Below are 22,783 nucleotides of genomic sequence, written 5' to 3'. Positions count from 1 at the left end.
AAATACCTCATGCAACTTAACTTATAAAGAGAGAAGGTTTATTTAGCTCACAGTTTTGGAGGTTCAAATGTATGGCACCTGCTTTGACTCAGTTCTGGTGGGAGTGATGGTTGGTAGCACATCATGCTGGAAATGCATATCAGAGCAGAGAGAGAGAGAGAGAGGAGATAGGCAGAGTTTCACAGTCTCCTTTGAGGACAAGCCACCAGTGACCTAAGGACCTCCCACTTGGTCACATCTCCCCCAAATTTCACCACTGTCCTACCAATAATTTAGGACCAATCCCTTAACAAATGGACCTTTGGGGTACTTCACCCATATTCACACAATAGCACTCATTAAAAGCAAAATCTTAGTCTAATGCAGATGGAAAGTGCTTCAACTCAGAACTCATTCTGGGTGTTTGGTGCTGAATTGTGTCCTCTCCAAATTCTTGTGTTAAAGTTTTTACCTCCAATGCCTCAGAACAAGATTGGATCATATCTTTAAAATGATAATTGATATAAATTGAAGCCATGAGCCCTATCCAATGTAATTTGTGTCCTTATAAGAAAAGGGTAGGACAGGGATGGATGTGGATGAAAAATCATGTAAACACACAGGAAGATGGTTACTGTCTGTAAGCCAAAGAGATAGATATCAGAAGAAACCAATCCTACCAAGACCTTGATCTCATACTTCTAGTCTCCAGAATCTTAGAAAAATAAATTTCTGATTTTAAGCCAACTAGTCTGTGGTACTTGGTTATGGCAGCTCTAGCAGACCAATGCATTTGGATAGAGGCAGGAATAGGCGTCATCGCCTCATGTTATGATTGCATACTAAATCCAGCAGATTCCAAGGTGGCAAGCATAAGGGAGTTTTATTTTGAGGGTCAGGAGACTGCAGAAACTGTCCTGAAGAGACCTTTCTGAAGAACTGGGTTGATTCATCTGAGCAACTCACAGTGGCAGATCCCTGCCCTCAGTCCTGTACTTTGTGGACTTGCATTCCAATCTGTTGCAAGCTCATTACAATGATCCTCCTGCTGTCTTTTCAGATCTCATTCCTGGTGGGGGTAACCACTGACTACAGGCAGTGGCTGTTTTCTAACTGTGCCACCTACTGATCTCTTCTCTGTAAATTCATGCTTAATCACCTGCTACTCAGTGAAATGCTGAATTGTTCAAATAAACATTGTAGGGAGAGATAAGATCAACAATGTAGGCCTGTGTGTTAGCAGTCACCTCTAAAAGAGAGTGGGGTGGCCCAGTCTTCTGATCTCTGTTCTGCTGTCACTATCCCTGACCATCTACCACCTCAGCACACCTTCAATCTCAATTCTCGGATGAATTGGTCCCTTCTTCTTTGGGATTCCCATATAATTAACCCTTTGCTCAACTCCAGCTTCTTACTTACCCCGTGTTGTGGAGGTTTATTGAAAAGTTTCCTTCACGAGGCTGTGTGTTCCTCTAAGTATGGGCTATGTCTGTTCATCTCTTCATCACTAGTGGGTACTGCAATATCTGTCACAGAGAAGGTGCCAAAAATTGAGTCTCAAGATACCTTTCAAGAAAAATGATGTTCTTATAGTTGTGACCAAGACCATATTCTCACAGTTTTTGCTCTATGTAAGTTTTTCCTTCAGGTCATTTCCATTGGGCATATGTGTGTTGAGTGCTTACCAGTTCAAAATGATGACTCGATCCCATTCATTGTCCGCAGAAGCTGCCAGTTTATCAGAGAGAGGACAGCTGCACGTATGACTGCAACATGGTAATGTCAGGTACTTCCTAAGAGAAGGTGAGAATGTTTATAAAATAAATGGAGATTCCTCAGAAACCTTGGATTGGAACCACCATATGACCCAGCTATCCCACGCCTTGGCCTATACCCAAAGGACTTAAAATTAGCATACTACAGAGATACAGCCACATCAATGTTCATAGCTGCTCAATTCACAATAGCCAGATTGTGGAACCAACTAGATGTCCTTCAATTGGTAAATGGATAAAGAAACTGTGGTATATATATACAATGGAATATTACTCAGCCATAAAGAATGATAAAATTATGGCATTTGCAGGCAAATGGATGAAATTGGAGAATATCATGCTAAGTGAGATAAGCCAATCTCAAAAAACCAAAGGACGAATGATCTCGCTGATAAGTGGATGATGACACATAATGGGGGGTGGGAGGGGTTAGTGTTAGTGTTAGGGTTAGGGAGGGGGGCAAGAATGGAGGAAGGAAGGACTGTATAGAGGGAAAAGAGGGGTGGGAGGGGTGGGGGGAAGGGAAAAAATAACAGAATGAATCAAACAACATTCCCCTATGTAAATTTATGATTACACAAATGGTATGCCTTTACTCCATGTGCAAACAGAGAAACAACATGTATCCCATTTGTTTATAATAATAATAAAAAAAAAAAAGAAATGGAAAGGCATCCTGGAGATGGTGTGGATAAGGGGGTGGTATGTTGTTCGCTGACCATCTTTACCATTCCTTGGCTTATAGAAGCATTAGCTCAATCTCTGGTTTTATTTTCTAATGGTTTTCTTTTTGCATTCGTTTCTCTGTAATGAACTTCTCTTTTATTTTTTTTCTGTATGAAACTATTTTATTAAAAAAACAAGATATGCAAATCTATGTATGTGTTGCAGCCCTTAAAAAAAAAAAAAAAAACAAGATGTAAAATTCTTATTTTGAAATTCAATGTGAATTAAGTATGTAATACTTTTGTTTTTATGGTGGTGGGTATTGTACCCAGGGCCTCATGAATGTTAGGCAAGCACTCTATCCCTGAACTGCACCCCTAGCACAAGTATCTAATCTGAAACCAGAAGTTCAGTGGGGTTTTTATTCTTTTTATTCCCCCTAGTTTAAAGATCAGTCACCTCTAAAAGAGAGTGGGGAGGTCTAGTCTTCTGATCTCGGTTCTGCTGTCACTATCCCTGTCTGGTTTTGGTTCAAAAGTATCTATGCCTTTGGATGATTTGTTCTCTTGTTTCTTTGCAAGAAGTTGACTGCCTACAGTGTGTGAGACCAAGTGACTACAGCCTACGTTTTGCCAGATCCATGTCAGCACTGCATTATAATGCCTCGATTTATAGGAAAGCCCAGCAGAGCCTTTCATGTGTCTTCCACTTAAGTCAGTGTCACAGATGGACTTTGGTGTAGAGGAGAGGCCCATCTTCATGAGAGGCTGAGAAAGTATACTTGATACTCCTGCTTCTCCTCTGTAACCCAAACGGAGAGGAGTTGAGGCAAAGAGAATGGGACCAGACTTTTTGGTAGCGTCACACTGAAGAAAGGCTAGGTAGCTTTTTTTTTTTTTTTTTTTTTTTTTTTTTACAAAATATTAAAATGATAGAAAGCAATAAATATGTCATACTATTTTAACAGAAGTATATCAAAATATAATATTATCTCCAGATTATAAGTATGATGGGTAAATTACTTTTACTTGGCTACTTAAATTTTTCTGTTCTCCAAATTTTTCTCAAAGAGCTTTGTTTGTTTTAATCAGAAAAACATCCCTTGCTTGTCAGCTGATGAAAGCAAGAGAAGAACAGGGTGAGTGCATGGGCAGGGCAGATTTGAAAGGTTGAAGATGAATGGGAACCAAGTCTGTATCTTGATTAGTCTACCCAGGTACTGCCAAACCTGCTCCCCACCAACATGAGCAACTGAAATGAACACGTATGACCCTTTGCAAAATAAAATAAAATAAATTTTCAAGAAAAGACAAAGGGTGGAAAGTAGGACAGATGAGGGGTCAGGCCCACGTTGCTTTCCAAGCCGTTCCAGTCTTCATGATGCAGTTTCATGTGTCATTAATGTGTTTCTCCATGATCTCTTCATGCTGTTTTTGTCAGTAACCCATCTATTATGCTTTCACTCTCTTCAAATTTGGGTAGCACAACTGCAATGTGGCCGGCAGTGGATGACTTTTCTTGAAGAACATGGCTTGTGGTGAATGTTTTCATTCGCTTCCGTCAACCGTCCTCTAACAAGGCTAGGTATGGCACATTCCTCTCCACTGAGCAGTGAATCTTACACCAAGGTGCAAGTTCTGTTGGAAGCGGTGCCCCCACTGAAATTCCCCAGAGGCCTGGTTCTGAAGTCTGCGACAGATGGTCCTGATCCGATAGGAAATGCTTGTGATTGTTTCACTGCTTTGAAGAACTGGGCGAGGTCCTGCCAACATGACGACACGAGCTCGGTCAGAGATCTCAGAGATCTGTCGTATACAGTGACACTCACAGGGTTCTCCTTTGATATCCACTTTGTTCCAGCAAGAAATGACTCAGGCGTGACGGCTCTGTGGGTTCTGCTGCCGTGGCCTGAATTCCTCTCTTTATAAGGATGAAAGTCGTGTTGGAGTAGGAGCTAACCTTACTCTGGGACAACGTTATCTTCAAATTACAGCAGCAACAGCCCTATTCCCAAAGAAGGTCACAGAGGTGTAGGGATTAGAGCTTTAGCATAGGAGTTTTAAGGGGGACACAATTCAACACATCAAGGAGGCAGAGATCACAGGGAGAGAATAAGAGGGAAACCTATGCAGGAAGCAAGAACTTTGTAAGCTTTCTACTTCTCATACACTTTTGAATTACTCACTCCTTGACCATTCCTTTGCTACCCTTTTCTTAATGTTTTGTGTATTTATTTCTCTCTGCCAAGAATGTTCTCCTTTCTCCCTGCTTGCTCCTTCCTACACCAACACTGTCTGCCAAATTCTTTATGACCGTGACAATGAAAAGCACCACCTTCAGGACAATCTAGGCCCTAAGATTTAAAGAGCCCACTCTCGTCATCCTTAGTCACACTTCTCAAAAAGACATAAAATCAATAAGAATCAAAGACTTATATCCTTCCTAAGCCCACTTGCTATTCTTTTCTGCCTTTTATATCATGTTTTAAATACCTGGGTCTCCAGAACATTCCATCCAAAATTTTTCAAGTTGTTTTTGGCCTGTTTGGAGAACTTTTTGAGTCAGTCCTTCAGAAGGTAGACCATGCAACTAGAGGGTATGCCTCTAGAAGATGGTGGTGGGAAGAAAAGAAAGAGACTTCTCACTCTATTGTCCTCTTCTCTGTAAACAATAAGTGTCAGGGTACCTACAAAAACCAGATCAGACACCACTTCCATTTTCTCTATATTCCCTGCTCCTCTGTCATCATTCTCTGTCCCCAATGCCCTGGCCAGGCATTTCACTGTAAACTGACTAAAGTCACTTACCACATTTTATCATGGCTGGTACTATATTAGTTATTGTTCTACTTTGTGATGGTTAATTGTTTTGTGGTCTTGACCTGCCTGAAGGAAGTCCTGATAACTTGTAAAATAGTGTTTTTTGAATGTGTCTGTGGTGTTTCTTGAAAAGACTACCATTTGAATAGATAGACCAAGATCTATTCTCACCAACATGAATGGGTATCATTCAATCTAGTGAGGACCTGAACAGAGCAGAAAGGTGAAGGAAAGGCAAATTACTCGTTCTCTGCTTAAGCTGGGACATCTGTCCTCTCCTGCCCTTGCATGTGGAGTTTCTGGTCTTGGGCCTTCAGATGCAGGCTGGGCTCCACTTTGTTGTGTCCTTGGTCTCAGACATTCAGGTTTGGAGTGGAACTATACCACCAGTTTTCCTGGGTCTCTAAATTGCAGGCTAGATTTTGAGTCTTCTCTACTTCTGTAATCACTTGCATCAGTACCTCTTAATAAATCTGTTTCTGAAATTAACATCTACCTGCTATGGCTTGGATCTTCAGTATCTCCCAAAGAGCCATGTGGTAAAGGTTTGTTCCCCAGGGTTTTGCTATTGGGAGATAGTGGAACTTTTGAGATGCAGGGCCTAGGAGAAGGTCTCTGGGTCATTGGGCACATATTCCCAAGAAGGATTGTGGAACTGCAGCCCCTTATTCTGTCTCTTCTTTGCTTTTCTGGCTGTGAATTGAGCAGTTTTGTTCTATCTCATGCTGCTACTACATGACAGACCCAAGCATTAGGGCCAATAGATCACAGACTAGAATGTTCAAAACTGTGAGTCAAAATAACCCTTTTCTCTATACAGGTTGATTATTCAGTATGTTGTTATAGTGACAGGAAGCTGACTGGCACCGTATCCTATTGGTTCTGTTCCCCTGGGGCCCATGGTACATGGTACACCATCCTTCTTCTGTGTTTGTCTACTCTTTTCTTCTTCCATAAACTAACCTCTGAGCTTCTTAGAGGCAGCGGCCGTGCTTTTCCATCCTTTTATGTGATGTAGCTGAATATGTAGATAGTAAGCAAGTCTTCATACACTCAGAGATTTCTGGATGAAATATGAGATTTTACAGACCCAGGAAGGAAGCTTAGTGTAGCGGAAAGAGCATGCTTTGGAGTTGGACAGTACTGAATTGTGATCTTTCATTTTGTATCAGCAAATGAAGAAGGATCACTTTTGAACTCTTTTAAACCTGAGTTTCCTCCATGTAGGATGAAGCTAAAAATAGTCCGTAGTAGGAATGCTTAACTAATCATGGTGACAAAAGGACAAAGGAAAACATATGAGAAATGTCTTGCCAACTTGCTTCAGATCAATTCTCTAGTTATGCCTGTGAAGACTTTAATTTTTAGAAGTGTCCACACCGTTCCAAGATTAGTAAGACTAGGGTGAGTCATGTTAGTCTGCACCTTTAGAAACACCACCAAGTGATTCTGTTATAGCACCAAATTTGGAAACCCATGTTCTGTACTCTCCTTATTGGCCTTGGGATATTTCATGAGATAATGGGCAAGGTTGGTCTTTGGTGGAGACCTAAGGTTTATAACACTTTATTTAAAGTGCTTTATTTAAAGTGACTGGAGGGGAGGCAGATTATCATAGTGGAAAGATATGAAGGAGGACAGCAACTGGAAACATGGCTTTAGGAAGCAGAGAGAGAGGTTAAACTCAGCTCACCTATACTCCAAAGGCACACTCCCAGTGAACTACCTATCAAGCGATTAATTCTGATTGGGTTAAGGCTCTCCTTTAAACCTTCTTGTATTGTCTCACACATGAGATTTTGGGGGACACACAATATCTAAACCATAACAATGCATATGTTAAGTAGTTCCATTTAGCCATTCCACAACACAGACATATTTATGATATGCTGCATAGAATGTATATGTGCATCTTTTATTTGACAATCTAAAAATAAATAAATAAAAAAAATAAGAATAAAAATCGAAAAAACTAAGTCAAATTAAGATTTTTCTGTAGCTGATAGCACTTAAAATATTTTTTTGGCTGAAATGTGAAGCTCTTACTTAATAATTTTATCCCGTATTTCTTGTTGTCAAATAGATATTACTCTTGTACAACTCTTGTTGTAATTCCAACCAAATCCTACCCCTCTTTCTAGGCCTCTATTCCTGGATAATTTCTTCCAAAACAAAGCATACTATTCCACCAGAATAATGTTGCTCTTCTGTCAAACTTAAAACTTTGCTTTACTATGAATATCTACTTCATCTTCAAAATCCAAATAGGCAACCCCTGATGTAATTGTATTTGGAGACAGAGCACTTAAGGAGGAGATTATGCTAAATGAGGTTATAAGTGTGCGACCCAAACTAAATAGGATTTGTTTCTTTATAAAGAGACACTAGCTCTTTCTCTAGACCTTACACAGAAGAAAGACCAGGTGAGGAAAGACCAGATGAGAGAGGCCTCATCAGAAACTAACCCTGGTGGCAACTGAAACTTAAACTCTTGCCCTTGGAAGCCATGAGAAAATAAATGTCCATGTTTTAAACCACCCAGTCTGTGGCATTTTGTCATAGAAGCCTGAGATGACCAATACACTATCACTGTGTGCTTCAAGAAACCAGCTTTTTTCTTTCCAGACCACGCTATACAGGTGTGTACAATCAGCATAAATGTGATGCCAGTTCCTTATTGCTTTACGACCATTTAGTACAAACTTTTTGGCTTAAAACAATACCCATTGATTATCTCACACTTTCCATGGATCAAGAGTGTGAGCCCAGCTTAGCTGGACCTTCTGCTCAGTCTCACAGGACTGCAATCAAGAGTTTGGCTGGAACTACAATCACATCTGAGGTAAAAAGTTCTCTTCCAAGTCCAGAATTGGCAGAACTTATTTCCTTGCAGCTGCAGAATTTATGGTAGCTCTTTCAGGCTCTGTAGGAGAATATCTGAAGCTTCCAGGTTTCTATAAAGAATTAATCTCACTAGGTCAGGCTACTGCTGTAGATTGGATCTGAACAGCTTACCAATGACCCAGGTGTTAAAAGGGCTTGGTCTCCAGGAAATTTCCATTGGAAGGTGGTAGAACCTAGAGGGAGGTCTTTAGGTCATTGGGATGTGTCTATAAAAGAGACCCAGTCCCTTCTTCCTCCTCGCTTTTGCTTCCCAGTCATGAGATGAGTGGTTTTGTTCCACCATGAGCTTCTGCCATGATGCATTACCACAGAACCAAAGCAATAGGGCCAAACTGATCAAGGACTGAAGTCTCTAAAGTCATGAACCAAAAGAAACCTTTCCTTTTATAAGTTGATTATCTCAACTTATAATAAGTATACTTATTATGGTCTGACTAATAATTTGAATCTGACTTTGCTTGAGGTTCTTAATTACATCTGCAAGTCTCTTCTTCTTTAGAATTCATCATATGTACAAATCCTTACCAAACTCAAGGGAAGGGCTTTATACAGGTTGTGTATGAAAAGGAGTGAGAATATTGAAGGGCCATCCTAGGTGTGTCCATAGATAGGATTTCGTGTTACTGTTTAACACTAGAATGTAGGTCCAAGCTTTGATATGTAGTCCCTGCTGCCCTCAAGCTTAAAACAAATAAAATTACTGTTATGCACATAAACAGCAATAAATGGTCATAGGAATTGTAAACAGTCTCGATGGCAGGAGTTCTGAGAAACTCTCTGTGGCCAGACTAAGTCTTCTTAGAGAACATAAAGCATCATCTAGACCTATAAAGATGAGCTGAAGTTAAAACAGGTAATGGAACAAAACTGAGTTTTAAACTAATTGTGCAGGTGTATTTTGAAATACTGATGTGCCTTTATTATTTAAAAATAGTACTTTTTTAGAAAAAAGTATCAAAAGAAATACTTGTGTATAACATTTATTTTTCTTCATATCATCCTCTTTCATCTATAACATTTTCATTGAATTGATTCAATGTTTCTAACTATTCATTTACCATAACATTTGTTATTGCTTGCAGTCAGTGCACCAGTGTGTATCATGCAGTCTTTTTAACTTGTTATTTGGCTTGAATGATTCCATTTAGAAAATAAATAATGAGCCAGAGAAATAAATGTAGTTTACTATTATCATCATGGGATAAACTGATCACTCCCTCTTTCCAGTCCAAAATGACTTTATTTGTAAGTTGAGCACTTAGATGGAATAATTTATGAAGTCCTTTCCCTGACTTCCTTGCTTACCTAGATTTCTTTGGCATCCCAGGATAACTATTTATTCTTTATTGTTGTTATATATTACTGCAGTATTTAAACCTTTCATTTTAAAACTTTCATCCAACTTACAATTACTTGCCAAAAAAATATTCCACTAGGTTTGAATATATCTATAGACACAGAGTGTATTTTCTTCACTGCCGGTTCCTAGCTCCTGGTGCTGGCACTATGCTTGACATATAGTAGGTGCTTAATAATTATTTTTTGATCAAATGAACAATAATTTTGATCCTTTCAAATTAAATTGCTCTTACTTCTATATGCCCACTCAATATTTAAAGTCACAGTGGTGATGCACTTTCAATGTTATGTAACTTTAACTAGTTTTACATGTTGTCTTTGTCTAATTTCTGTTGCAAATAATACAGTACCAAATACTGGGTAAGTTATAAAGCAAAGAAGTTCATTTTGTCTTATGGTTTTGGACCAAAGTTGAGAGGCCCCATCTGGAAATGACCTTCTTATTGGAAGAGAAGGCAGCTTAGGGTATCACATGGCTAGAGATAGGGAGAGCTAGAGATATACAAAAACTTGCTTTGTTAGTAAACTTACTCCTTTACTTCTCATTAATCCATTAATTACATGAGTAGAGTAATTCATTCATGAAGGTGGTTGCTTAACCACTTCTTGAAGGTTATGTCTGGTTCCATTTCCTAAAATTTCACAATGGGGTTTAAATTTCAACATTAATATCAGAGGGCAAACCATACTCAACCCATAGCACTACCAATTAGAATATTATAAAAACATTGATCTTCTTTTCTTGAATAGGCTGAGGACAAGTAATGGTATTCCCATCTGCATGCCACATTGAGGTAGAAAGACCTGGGGCCAAGTGGAATCCTCCAGGATGCAAATTCAGAATGGTCAGAGGACTCATAAGATGAGCACTGCTCATAAAAACCAAGCTGAATGCTAGCACAGTGGTAGTAGCTGACAAATCCAGGAGGTAAGGTAAGGATGAGGATGGGGAAATGTGCAGCAAGATCAGTAGACAGATGTTAAAAGGCAGTATGAAATCAACTGCAAGGAAAGGAGTCAAGGTATGGTTGAGAACTAAGACTGTGAGCAGTAAGAGTAGGCCGGCACTCCTGCTTTGAACTGTGCCTGGTCTGCCCACAGGTAGCAGGAAAGGGTGGGTTTGGTGACCTAAGAAACTATACAGGATAGGGACATTTTCATGCCCTATGTTTATCCCTTCTGTGGATATATATGATAATATTCTTTGATATTCATAGTGCTCAACCTATAAATGAGCCATTATCAAATAATGTTTTACAATGCTGTTTCCCGTAGAAATTAAAATATTTTCCCATGGATCCAGTGCTATGTGAAGGTTAGTTAAATTTTAAGATAATTCAAGAGCACTATTCAGTGTTTTCCTGAGAACATTGTATAAATGTTTATATGGATATTTTGGGGAAATCATACATATTTTATCTTTTTAGATTGCTTTATAGGAAATAGTTCAAATATTGTCAGGTGCTATGCTGACAACTTTTTTCAGTTATAAATAACTTAAATAGTTTTGCAATTAACATTGTTTTGTTTAAAATTATAAATATTTTTTGATTTCTCCATCTTGTGGGAGTAAGTGGTTTAATTTCCATTTTAAGCTTTTATTTGATGCTAAAATTAGAACAACTTGTTCAAATTCTGTAGTTTTTAATCTTAACTATTGCTAAACTCTCACTGAACATCTTGGCTTAACTTTAGTTTTGGAAAACTATCAAAATCTTTTTCCTTCCTCATTTGTTTCTTCAGATTCAATTTAATTTTCTTTTTCTTCATTGGTAAATTATTTCATTAGGCATCTCTTTTCCTTAATTTTTTTTCTTCAGTGGCTCACTTAAATAGTAAGTTCCATGTTTACTTATTTGGGAGCATTATACATGTTTGTGGTGTAAGTTTAGTTCCCTCGTAAACTATTAACAGACTCAGCTTTAGGACTATGAGGAAGCTTTTGAAGTTACTCCCTCCTAACCCTTTTAATTTACAGATGGGGAAAAGAAGTTCACAAACAGTAAATAATGTGTTCAATATGACATGTTAAAACTGAGACATAACCTGGATTCAGATGCCATAACTCCCTGTTGAATGACTTTTTTGATGTACCACACTACCTTACTTTAGCATTTTAGATTTTGGGCTAGACTTCTTTCCTGTGTCCAAAGAGATGTCACATGTGTAGTTTTTTTTGCAAATACCATAATTTAAAAAAATAAATATCTTAACAGACTGTTTAGATGGAAAGGGCCATAAGATCATGCATTTCCTCTCAAACTTTAAACAGATTAGTTTATAGTAACAGGACACTGAGACCATTAGCAGCAGAGAACTCAGTTCTACAGCCACCCACCCTGAAGAGTGGAGAAGGTTCCCAAACACATTGCTTAGTAGTTTACACTCACAGGGGAAAAAATAAACCACGCAGCCACATTAACTTGTAGAAGGTAGTCATGTTAAGTTGGAGTAGGAAAGTGTTGCATTGCTGTTTAGCTACATCCTCACTACAGAGGTTACTCAGATTTGAGTCAGTCTTTCAACTAGCATGTAGTGAATTCCCATGGTTAGACAGACAGGGATGGAAGGTGTGTTCTCTGCCCTCCATATGCTCTTAATTTGTGGTTTAAAAAAGAAGAGGTAATAGAAAGTTGGAGGGGAGGCTCTGGAAATCATTGGCCTCTCCCTGGGACAGAAGGAAGAGCTCTCACTACAGTGATGATTTCCCTCCCTCTTTGTGTTTCCATTCATCTGAGTTTATGGTTCCTGTGCCATTTCTCCCTTCGCTGCCCACTGTCCTTGTTCCCTGATTGCTCCCATCTGCGCCAACCTTGTTGTAGTTCTAAAACTATTTATTATAATTGTTCCCTGGAAGAACTTGAGGTCCTATGCTGAGAAACTTCATATTTTCCAACAAAAGTAGTGTGAAAATTGCACATAAACAAGAATTATTGTTTGAGACAAGCTCATCCAAGACAAATCATCCACGCTACCAATTTCTGGCGCAGCCCTATCGCTAACCATCCATCTTATTCATACTTGAGGTTCAAGTGCCTGTCTTACCTCATGCTCTTTCCTTCCCTCCTCATTTTCTGACATTTTCATTTCTTGCCAAATATTTTTGATTAGAGGTTGCATAGGTTGCTACCTAGTCTGTGCTGGTGCCCTCAGCCAGCCGGAGATTCATATTGAGTGCTGAAGCTCTATCACGACAGGTTGGAATCAGTGTGTTTGCTGGTAAGTTTTGTTGTTAATGCCACTGCTACTCAGACCCAGAATAAGTGGTTAAAAGATGTAGGTCAGTTATTGAATCATGAATACAGTTCATCTCTCTGTGTGTGTGTGTGTGTGTGTGTGTGTGTGTTGCTGGGGATTGAACCCAGGGCCTTGTGCATGTGAGGCAAGCACCCTACCAACTGAGCTATATCCCCAGCACATACGGTTCATCTTTAGTGAAATACAATTTCTTTATAATGGCATTGGGTGATATGAGAAAGACTGGGAACCTTCGATGTCACAACTAAGTAATGGATGCAGTTTCATATTCTTTCCCTTAGTTTAGAGGAAAATAATGATTGCCTACCTTTACATGTGCCTGTTGTGAAGTTATATGGAATGCTACATTTACTCTTCATAGTAATATTTAAAGTAGATTACTGTATTTCGATTTCATAGATGTGTAGTCTGAGGCTTGTTTAGAGCCTTGTCACAACTATTAGGCGTCAGCATAAGGACTGAAGTCAAGTCTGTGTGTCCAAGGCTTGAGCTCTTAACCACTGTATTTTAATGGGGCTCACTGATTTCTCCTTTTGGAAATGAGTTGTATGCTCTTCTTATCTCCTTTCATTCAAACCATGGGAAACTCCTTTAGTGTACATTTCAACCCTACATCCTGGTGAAAGAATTCCAAGTTACCTCAAAGGAATGAGCCCCCACTATTAACTTCATTTTCAACAGAGCATTAGGTTATATGACCTCCCCAACTTTTTCCACCTCTCATAGTCTATGATTCCAGAGAGGGGTCTTACTCTTTAGAGAAGCATTCTGTCTAAAGAGAGCCCCCCACCCCCCCAAAAAAGTGGGAAATATTAACAATGCCAGAACTACACCCTGACCCAACGGAAACAGTAAATTAGCTCTCACTTTATGGACAATGTCAAACAGACCTATGTCCAAATCCCTGATGTGCCACCTACTTGCTGCATAGCCTCAGATAAGAAATCTTATTTCTTAGAGCCTAATATCCTTTTCTGTAAAATGGAATAAAAGGATGTTTCTCAGAATTGATATAGCATTGGTGAAAGCACCGAATGCAATCTCTGTCACCTAGTCTGGACATGGTGCTTCCTGTCATTCCACTTAGACTCTTCACTTGACTATTGCAGTCATGGCTTGGAAATGAAACTCATTTCTTAAGATCCCATTATTCTGAAAAATCATAATCATTGCAGTTAATATAAAGAATATCCTTTTAGAAAACATGACTCTTAACCAATGGACAACTTACAGAAATTCAAAATGGTGGTGACTTCACAGATAATACAATCCATTCTAACCATTTTCAGGTCAGCAATGAAGCCTGTTCAGGAAGTTAATGAATTACACAGCAAATTGATGCAGTCAAGTCCATACCATTTTTCTCCTAATTCTAGGCCCAATATTTTTGCCTCAGAATGTTGTTGAACTCAAGGTGAGGATTAAAGTTAGAAGAAAGGCTATTTAAAGCACATTATAAATTTACACGTTTACTTGTTTCCAGCTAAGTAATTGCACATTAAATATTAGAAGTAAAGAATTAGGGCATAAAAGAAACCTAAACAAAGACTTAGATTATGGAATAGACCATACCTGAAGTTAAGACATGTTTTGGTTATATCACTTTGACATTGAAAAAGTCTCAGTTCCCTTATCTGTAACATGAGACTAATGATCATACCTTTCAAGTTGTTCGAAGGATTAAATGCGATATTATATTCAAAGCATCCGTGAAGTACTAGCACATGCTCATCAGATCATAAATGCTTTTAGAGGTAATGATATTAACATAAAGTCAATGAGAACTACTTCAGTCATTACCGTAAGTACCTTATCCTGGCATGAATTAATGTTAGGGGAATCAAAAATTTTTAATGATTCTGACTTCTAATAAAATTCAATAAATTTCAGGACCAAAAAGATGCACTGCATTTTGAGATGAGTAAAATATTCTTGTGCTACATCCTGTTCCTACCACAGACTGATTTAGGGAACTTTCCTAAAGTACCCAGAGAGTACTCAGTAGTGAACCCGTCCTTAAAGTTACAGTGCATGGGATTTACAAAATATGGCCAGAGAAGAAGTGCTTATTTTCACCAGAAAGACACTGTATTTCTGTTGTGTAAGAAATCTTTAAGAAAGGTATTAATGTCAAGTAATGGTAATACTGTAAATAATTGAATAAAACTAGAATTAGAAACAATTTCTATCTGTCAATTCTCCTGTTTAAAGGACTTTAGTAATATCAAAGATAGATTGATATTACAAAGAGTGTGTACTGTCATTTTTAATAAAGACCTTTCCTGAAGGAGCTGGTTTAATTTTATGGTAAAAAAAAAAAAAAAAAATTAGGCAAAACACTATCTTAGTTTTTTTTATTTTATTTTTTATTTTATTTTTATTTTTACAGACTGCATTTTGATTCATTGTACACATATGCAGTACATCATTTTGTTTCTATGGTTGTACCCACTGTAGATTCACACCATTCATGTAATCATACATAGGGTAATGATGCCTGTCTCAGTCCTCCATTTTTCATACCCCCCCTCATTTCCCTCTACACAATCAATCCAAAGTTCCTTCATTCTTCTCTCACTCCACCCCCTAAAATCTCTTTCTTGAATAATTATTGCAGTGCATTTTTCATATCAAGATATTTTTGAATCAAGAAATATGAAAAATTAAAAACAATCAATTCCTCTAAATTCTGTTCTATCTGGCATCTTAGAAATGCAGGTTTTGTTGTTTCAAAGTGAAAAGTCTCAACAAATCATAAATTCCGCAGTTCATCTCAAATCAAGAAATCTAGGAGAGCGGTTGGGCAGGCATGGCGGTGGGCACTAGTGGGCCAGCTCCGAGGTATGGCGGTGGCTGGCGGAGAGAAGAGTAGCAATAGCAATGCATGGGATGACGGCTGGCAGATCGGGTACCTCGACTGGGCCTCCCAGAAATTAAAAAGTCCGTTGCCTACAGAAGAAAAGAATGAAACGTTGAAGAAGGCATTGACCACTGGAGATATTTGCTTAGTGGAGGAGCTCCTGGATTCTGGCATTAGTGTACATTCCAGCTTACCATATGGACGGACCCCTCTGATGTGTGCTGCTAGCATTGCCAATGTAGAGGTGGTTTGGCTCCTTTTGGACGGAGGTGCTAAATGCAAGCTTTGATAAGGATAAGCAGACTGTTTTGATGACTGCATGTTCCGCTTGTGGCTCTGAAGAACAGATCTTGAAGTGTGTAGAGCTGCTACTTTCAAGAAACACTGATCCTGATGTAACTTGTAGGAGACTGGTGACTCCCATTATGTATGCTGCACAGGATGGCCACCCTCAGGTGGTTGCTCTCCTGGTTGCACATGAGCAGAAGTGAATGCCCAGGACAAGAATGGTTATGCAGCTTTAACATGGGCATCAAGTCAAGGTCATTAATTGTAGTTTTGAAGTTGCTTGAACTTGGAGCTAATAAAATGCTACAAACCAAAGATGGAAAGACACCAAGTGAGATTGCAAAAAGAAACAAACATCTTGAGATCTTCAACTTTCTTTCTTTGACTTTAAATCCGTTGGAAGGAAAGCTTCAAGAGCTTACTGAAGAAGAGGCTATTTGTAAACAATTGACAGCAGATTCTGATAAAGGAAAAGATCACATATTTGGTCCATACACAGCATTTGGAGATCTGGAAATATTTTTACATGGTCTTGGACTGGAACATATGACAGACTTACTAAAGGAAAGAGATATGACTTTAAAACACCTTTTGACCATGAAAAAAGATGAATTTGCAAAGTTTGGGATCACCAATAAAGATCAGCAGAAAATTCTGGCTGCTATTAAAGAATTGGAGGTAAAAGAGAGAAATTTTGGAGAGTTATCTGAAGTGGCAAAGTTGGAAATCAGTGGTGATGAGTTCCTCAACTTTCTTCTGAAATTAAACAGTGTGGCCATTTAATAACAGCTGTACAGAATATCATTACTGAGTTACCTATAAATCCTCATAAGATAGTACTGCAATGGGCGTCTCCCCAGAACTTTACTTCAGTTTGTGAAGAACTTGTTAGTAATGTTGAAGATCTGAGTGAAGAAGTTTGCAAACTGAAAGACGTAATTCAGATGCTGCAAAATGAACAGGAAAATGATCCAACTCGTATACCATTAATGGAAGAAGTATCTACATGGAAGAGTAGAATTCGGAAGAGGACAGCTATTACAATATGTGGATTTGGGCTGACTCTTTTCATTTGCAAGCTAACATTTCAGAGAAAGTAACCCTAATATTTCTTTTAAAATTATGTATGTACATCTTATTCAAATTATCCTCATATTGCTTTTAATAACCATCTGTGGTACAATATCACTTCATTCTTTGCCTATACTCCATAGGAAAATTATGATAATATAAAGAAGAGAATTTTTCATTAGAAAGTGATTTTTCAATTTGAGTTGTAAATATAGTTTATTATATTTTGTTAATATTGATCAAGCAGTAAATTATACCTAATCATTTAGTTTGAACATTCAATTAAGTCACATTCAAAATAAAAGTTTCATCTAATATTCTTTTATTTTAAAGTGTGTTCATCATAGATAATCTTAGAGACTTTGTAAAGAGTTCATAAGTCAATAGCTTTACTTTAGTTCTTACCACTTCTGTTACTATAAATTAAGGACTTTCTTGCTGCATTTTTTGAGTTATATTTTTAGGAAATTATTGATTTTGAAAACATTTCAGAAAATGCAAAGGACAGAGGTAGAATGTAAAAGTTTTTAATTGTGGATTAAGTACATAGGAAAAATATCCTGGATGTAAAGTGCAAAAGCAGAAAATCAGAATAGTGTGAAAAGCACAAAGTACATTAGAATTTTCCGTGTAAAGTATTTCTGAAATATGACTGAACATGGGTATAACATTCTGAGGGATATTCTGAAAGTGGAATTTGACATATATTTTCTCACATCTAAAAATTTATTTTATCATAATCAAAATATTGATATTCAGATTTTTAAAAACGAAGTGAATAAAAGAACAGTCCCAATTTAGTAAGCAAAAGGTTATTTAAATCTTGCATACTCAAAGCTGATGCAGTTATTTAAAATTGCTTGAGAAGTAGGCATCATGCAAAGGGAAAGAATTCTTGAAAAGATCCATGATGATTTTAAACTCGTATTTCTATAACTTTGTTGGAAAATGTGGAGATTATACTGCTCAAAAGTAAACTGATCATACTGTTAAAAAAAAAAAAAAAAGAAATCTAGTATCTTTGGGAGCCAGACCTTAACATAAGCAATAGTATCTTCATATCTGTTTGCAAATAATCTTTTTCTGTTTACTTGTATTAACTATGTTGGTGAGAAAGTATTTATTATTAAAAATAGTAGTTTGAATCTTTTTTTTTTTTTTTTTTTTTTTTTTTTTTTGGTGCTGCAGATTGAACCAACAGGCACTTTGCCATTGAGGTATATTCCTAGTTCTATTTTTATTTTTTATTTTGACAAATGCTCTTATTAGGTTGCTGAGCTGAGGGTCTTGCTAAGTTTCTGAGACTGGCCTCCAACCTGTGATCCTCATGCCTCAGCCTCCCAAGTCATTGGAATTACAGGTGTGCCTCACTGTGCCTGGCTTTTAATCATTTGATTCTTTTAGTCCTGTAATAATGGTATTGGGAAGAAAGGGAGGATATGCTGAAGAGAGGAAGTAGGCTCATTGCAAATTTTGTAAATTAATTCAACATGGAATCTTGGATTCAGTTCCTGAAGCCCAAGCTGATTAGATACTATAAAAACACGTTATTGAAATATAATAATGAATGTGTAGAAAGTGGAATATGTTTGACCATTTGTTTCTTTCATCTTTGTCAATAGTTTTAGTGTGTAAATATTTTAGTACATTCTAATAATATAATTTTTCACTCCTTAATTGAAGAAAGCTACAAGTTCAGAAAAACAGAGATATGAATTAAGTGACACATGACCAATGTCCAGAACAGATATTTCTCATTTTAATCATGTAATCCCAAACTGAGAGCAAACAGAAATCTCAGAAATAGGAGAGGACTTTGAATCAGTCACTCTATGAGAAGACATGCCTGTCCTGGGAAAGGTCCCAGACCCCTTAAGAGAGGCTCATATATCTATGTGTCTGTCAGCACACACTTCTTGTGTCTATCTTTCTGTCCAGAACAATACTGTCCCTACTCGCCTGTTAGGTCTTAATTATTTTTACTGCTGTGTAAATATTTCAGAATTTGGAATATTGCCACTTGATACCATGTCATCTTTGAGAAATTTGAGCAAGTGAAAAGTACATGTTATCTTTAGTTGTGATGAGTTGATTCATTGCCGGATGCTAGTTAGCCAAAGATAGAAGCAATTTTTATGCTATTAATCATGTTTCCCGCAAACTCTATAGCAATTTCAAAAAAAAAAAGTTATAGCAAACATTTCATCCCGTATTGTCATCTTAATGTTTGAAAAGTGTCTCATGCTTTTTAGAGGAAGGCCGGTGTACCTACGAACAGTCTAGAGCTGTAAAAATGAAGCAGCTGCTGCATGTGCAGCTTGAAGGGAAATCACTGGGCATTAGTAGAGAAATTCACATAAGATTGGAGTATGTTTTTAAATTAGAAAATAATCTCCTTATTTTTGTGGTTTGTCTTATACATACGGTAAACTTAAAGGTGGGGAGAAGAGATTGTGCCCTGCAAGTTGGAATAGGTGAAGCAGAACCCAGCCAGGCTGTGAGCTGGGCCATGAGCCTCTTCTCTGATTGACCTTGTGTCAACCTTGCACAAGAGTTGGACTGATGTTGTGATCTTCTGTGAAGTGGAAAAATGAATTACATTTACTTGGAAACTGTTTATGGAGTGTTCATTGTGAGTCACAAACTATGTTAGGCATTGAGGATTTAAAGATATATAAAATGACCTTTATATCACCTTATATATCACACCTTTAGGAGCATGGATGATAAATGAAGATAAACAGGTCCCTACTTCCCATGGTGAAGGCAAGCAGCATTCATAGAGCCTGGTCTAGATTCTTTTTTCTACCAGCTGAGTGATGCTGGATGAAGTACTTCAGTTTTCTGAGCCTGTTTTTTTCCTTCTTAATTGAAAAGTGAATCGGCAATGATAATACTTCTTTAAGGAGATTGTCACAAAGGTCAAATAAGAACCGAATAAAAATATCTCATAAACAGTAAAGCACTAAACATATGAATGATTTTAGGAAGGAAATAGGTATAGTAGTTGGGACATGAGTTTGGAAGTCACTGCACTCAGTTCAAATCTCTGTTCTACAACTTAAAATGTATTTGAAATTGAGTTGTTATGAAGAGTAAGTAAAATAATCTTTCATATATTTATCTATCCATCCATTTAACAAAGTTATTAAATACTTACTCCCATGCAGGCACTATTCTAGAACTGATCTTGGAAAACTCTCTGCAGAGGGGAATGTAGTACCTATCTTAGCCTTTGTTGGCTACGTGATCTTTGTTGCAACTGCTCAACTCTATTCTGTAGGGTAAAAACTGCCATAGAGAATTCATAAACAAGTGAGTTTGCTGTGTTTTGATATACCTTTGTTTCCAAAATCACAGGGTGAACTGGATTGGTCTGTGGGGCTGTAGTTGGCTACCGCTACCTGTCATACAGACTAATCATAGGCCTTGATCACATCCTGATTTTATTTCTTTTGGCATGATAGACAAAACATAAGTCAACAAAAACGCCAATTATCTGCCAGTATCCTTTCTCTATTCAATTAAAGAAATGACTTTTGTGTCCCTTCTAGTGTTTGGCATAGCAGGAGCTTGGTGAATGCTTATGGAGTTGATCTCTGCAGAGATATTTTCTGCTTATTCTCTGGTATCTGCAACTTTTAAATTTTATTTTATTTTTAGTGTTGAACACATAGTCGGTAATCAGCAAAAACACTGGACGAATTTGCAAATTTTTGCTTACAAATTGCATGCCTCAACAAGATTCCAAGGCCAAACATACTAACTACCCATCTTTTGGGGTCCATTTATTATTTTCCAAACTTTTGTGGAAGGCAGTTGGTGTTCACTGACTCCAAAGTGAATTCCAATTCTGCATCAGTTCTGGAATTCTGGGGAAAGAGTCATGTTGTCAGGACCAGACCTTGGAGAGGGCCTCCTGGTCTCCTGCAAAGGTTCCAAAAGCCTTATCACAGAGCCAGAGCATTGCCCATGCTTTCAATCCAATGACTTCCTCTCAACTACAAGGAAGAACTCTATACATTGAAATTGATTTCCATACTATACATTGGTAGCAGGATCTGCTTCTTAGCTCTTTGTTGGTTTAAAAAACCACAGGAGTAAGGGAATCATGGGATTTCAGATTCTGTAACTGCCATGTTTTCCAATTATGATGTCTCTCAGGGTTGCTCAATGAGCCCTTCTTTTCCCTCCTCCCTTTTCTCCTCTTCAAGAGGTCCATGGGAGTGTGGGTACACAGGAATAGCTACAAAATTCCACCATGCCCCTGAAATTACCTGGACAAAGGAGACAGAAAATGCCTTGAAGGATCACTCATTATGATAAAATTTCTGTCTTAAGAGTATTTCAATATCATTCATTCCCAAATTATTAATTTATAGATAAAGTTTTCTAGAATGGTTGATGATTATATTGGTTTGGAAGTTTAGAAATTGTGAAGTGTTTTAAATGTATTAATTTCAATTTGAAAATAAATGACCAGACTATTTTGATTTGTATGATTAATAATATTTTTATACTTTAGCACACAATCATATGCTGTTGAATCACATGTATATCATCTACTATGTCTTGGGCACAGTTAACCCTCCTAATCATACTATGAGCTGGATAATATTGATATTCCTGAGAACACAACCAGAGAGCAGCTGCCTAAAAATGAAATGCAGTCACAGGCCTGGAATCTTGATCTCAGGTACTCTGCATCCAGAGAAAGATGTACTCTATGATTTGCAAAGCTATTTCTCTCTTATATTTCTCATAACACAGTGGGACAGGGATTGGATCCTCGGCAGGATTACTACTTGAATTCAGAATTGCTTCTATATGAAGGCACAATATATGGGTCAGTCTTTTTTAGGTATTAACAGTATACAGCAGGATTTTTCTAGGAAACCCCTCTAATTGCTGGCCACAATTGCAACAGTCCTATTATTGTCTGAATTATGCTTCATGGAAATCAGGTTTTAAGGTTATAATTTCACTGCTTTTCTGAATCTATGCAATAACATGTCATACCATGGATGCTCTCTGGAAGTATTTGAAGAATTCATCTGTGAGTTCTTATCTCAGAGTTTTTCTAGAAAAGCATCAGGGAAAAGTGCATGTTTTCTATGACTTGGCTCATATTTGCATTTTCAGATATTAAAAGCGTGAAAATCTGAACATGGGAAGATAAGTAAACAATATCTGGATTGGGAATGTTGTCAAGAATCACATGATTATTATGATTTTTATGAAAAAAAGTAAAACAATAGGGTTGCATGAATTAAGAACAAGTCCAAAGTCTGACCATGGCCTTTAAAGACCTCTGGATCTCACCCTGACTAGATATTGACCTCTTTTTCGTTCAGTCCTCCTGACTCCTGGCTCCACACAGGCCCCTGTTGCTACTACCCTCCTGCCTGGTGCTTTAGCACCTTTCCCTCTGCCCTGTGGTGTCCCTGCTCCAGCAGGTCCGTAGGATTGGCCTTCACACTTCCTTCAGGTCTCTGCTCAGTTTTAACCAATCAGAGTCCATTAGAGTGGCCTTCCCTGACTATCCTGGACTGTCCCCAACCCTAGGTCCCTCATTTCATAATCTTTATTATGATCTGGCATGCATCTTGTGCTTACTTGTTTACTGTCTCTTTCTGTGCCTAGGGAGTTAGCTGAATGAGTAAGGGGACATTTTTGTTCACTGATGTATCTTGCACACTAGAAGTGTCTGGGGACCTAATAAATATCTGTCGAATGAATGAACCAAGGAAAAAAGGGGAAGAATTCAAATGCATACCATTTCCTTGCAGACTTGCTGAGACCCG

The 22,783-nt window shown here is 37.8% G+C and overlaps 1 pseudogene across 1 annotated transcript; it reads left to right on the top strand.

Moving 5' to 3' along the window:
• The first annotated feature begins 15,079 nt into the window (after nt 1–15,079).
• Nucleotides 15,080–18,088, top strand: LOC306643794 (ankyrin repeat, SAM and basic leucine zipper domain-containing protein 1-like; annotated as a pseudogene). Its single transcript has one exon. The product of its transcript is annotated as an ankyrin repeat, SAM and basic leucine zipper domain-containing protein 1-like (transcript).
• The last annotated feature ends 4,695 nt before the right edge of the window (nt 18,089–22,783 follow it).

Source organism: Sciurus vulgaris (assembly GCF_902686455.1).
Source record: "Sciurus vulgaris genome assembly, chromosome: 14".
Classification (NCBI taxonomy): Eukaryota; Metazoa; Chordata; class Mammalia; order Rodentia; family Sciuridae; genus Sciurus; species Sciurus vulgaris.
Note: the sequence above shows the minus strand (reverse complement) of the source record. Positions and strands in the feature narration are given on the sequence as shown.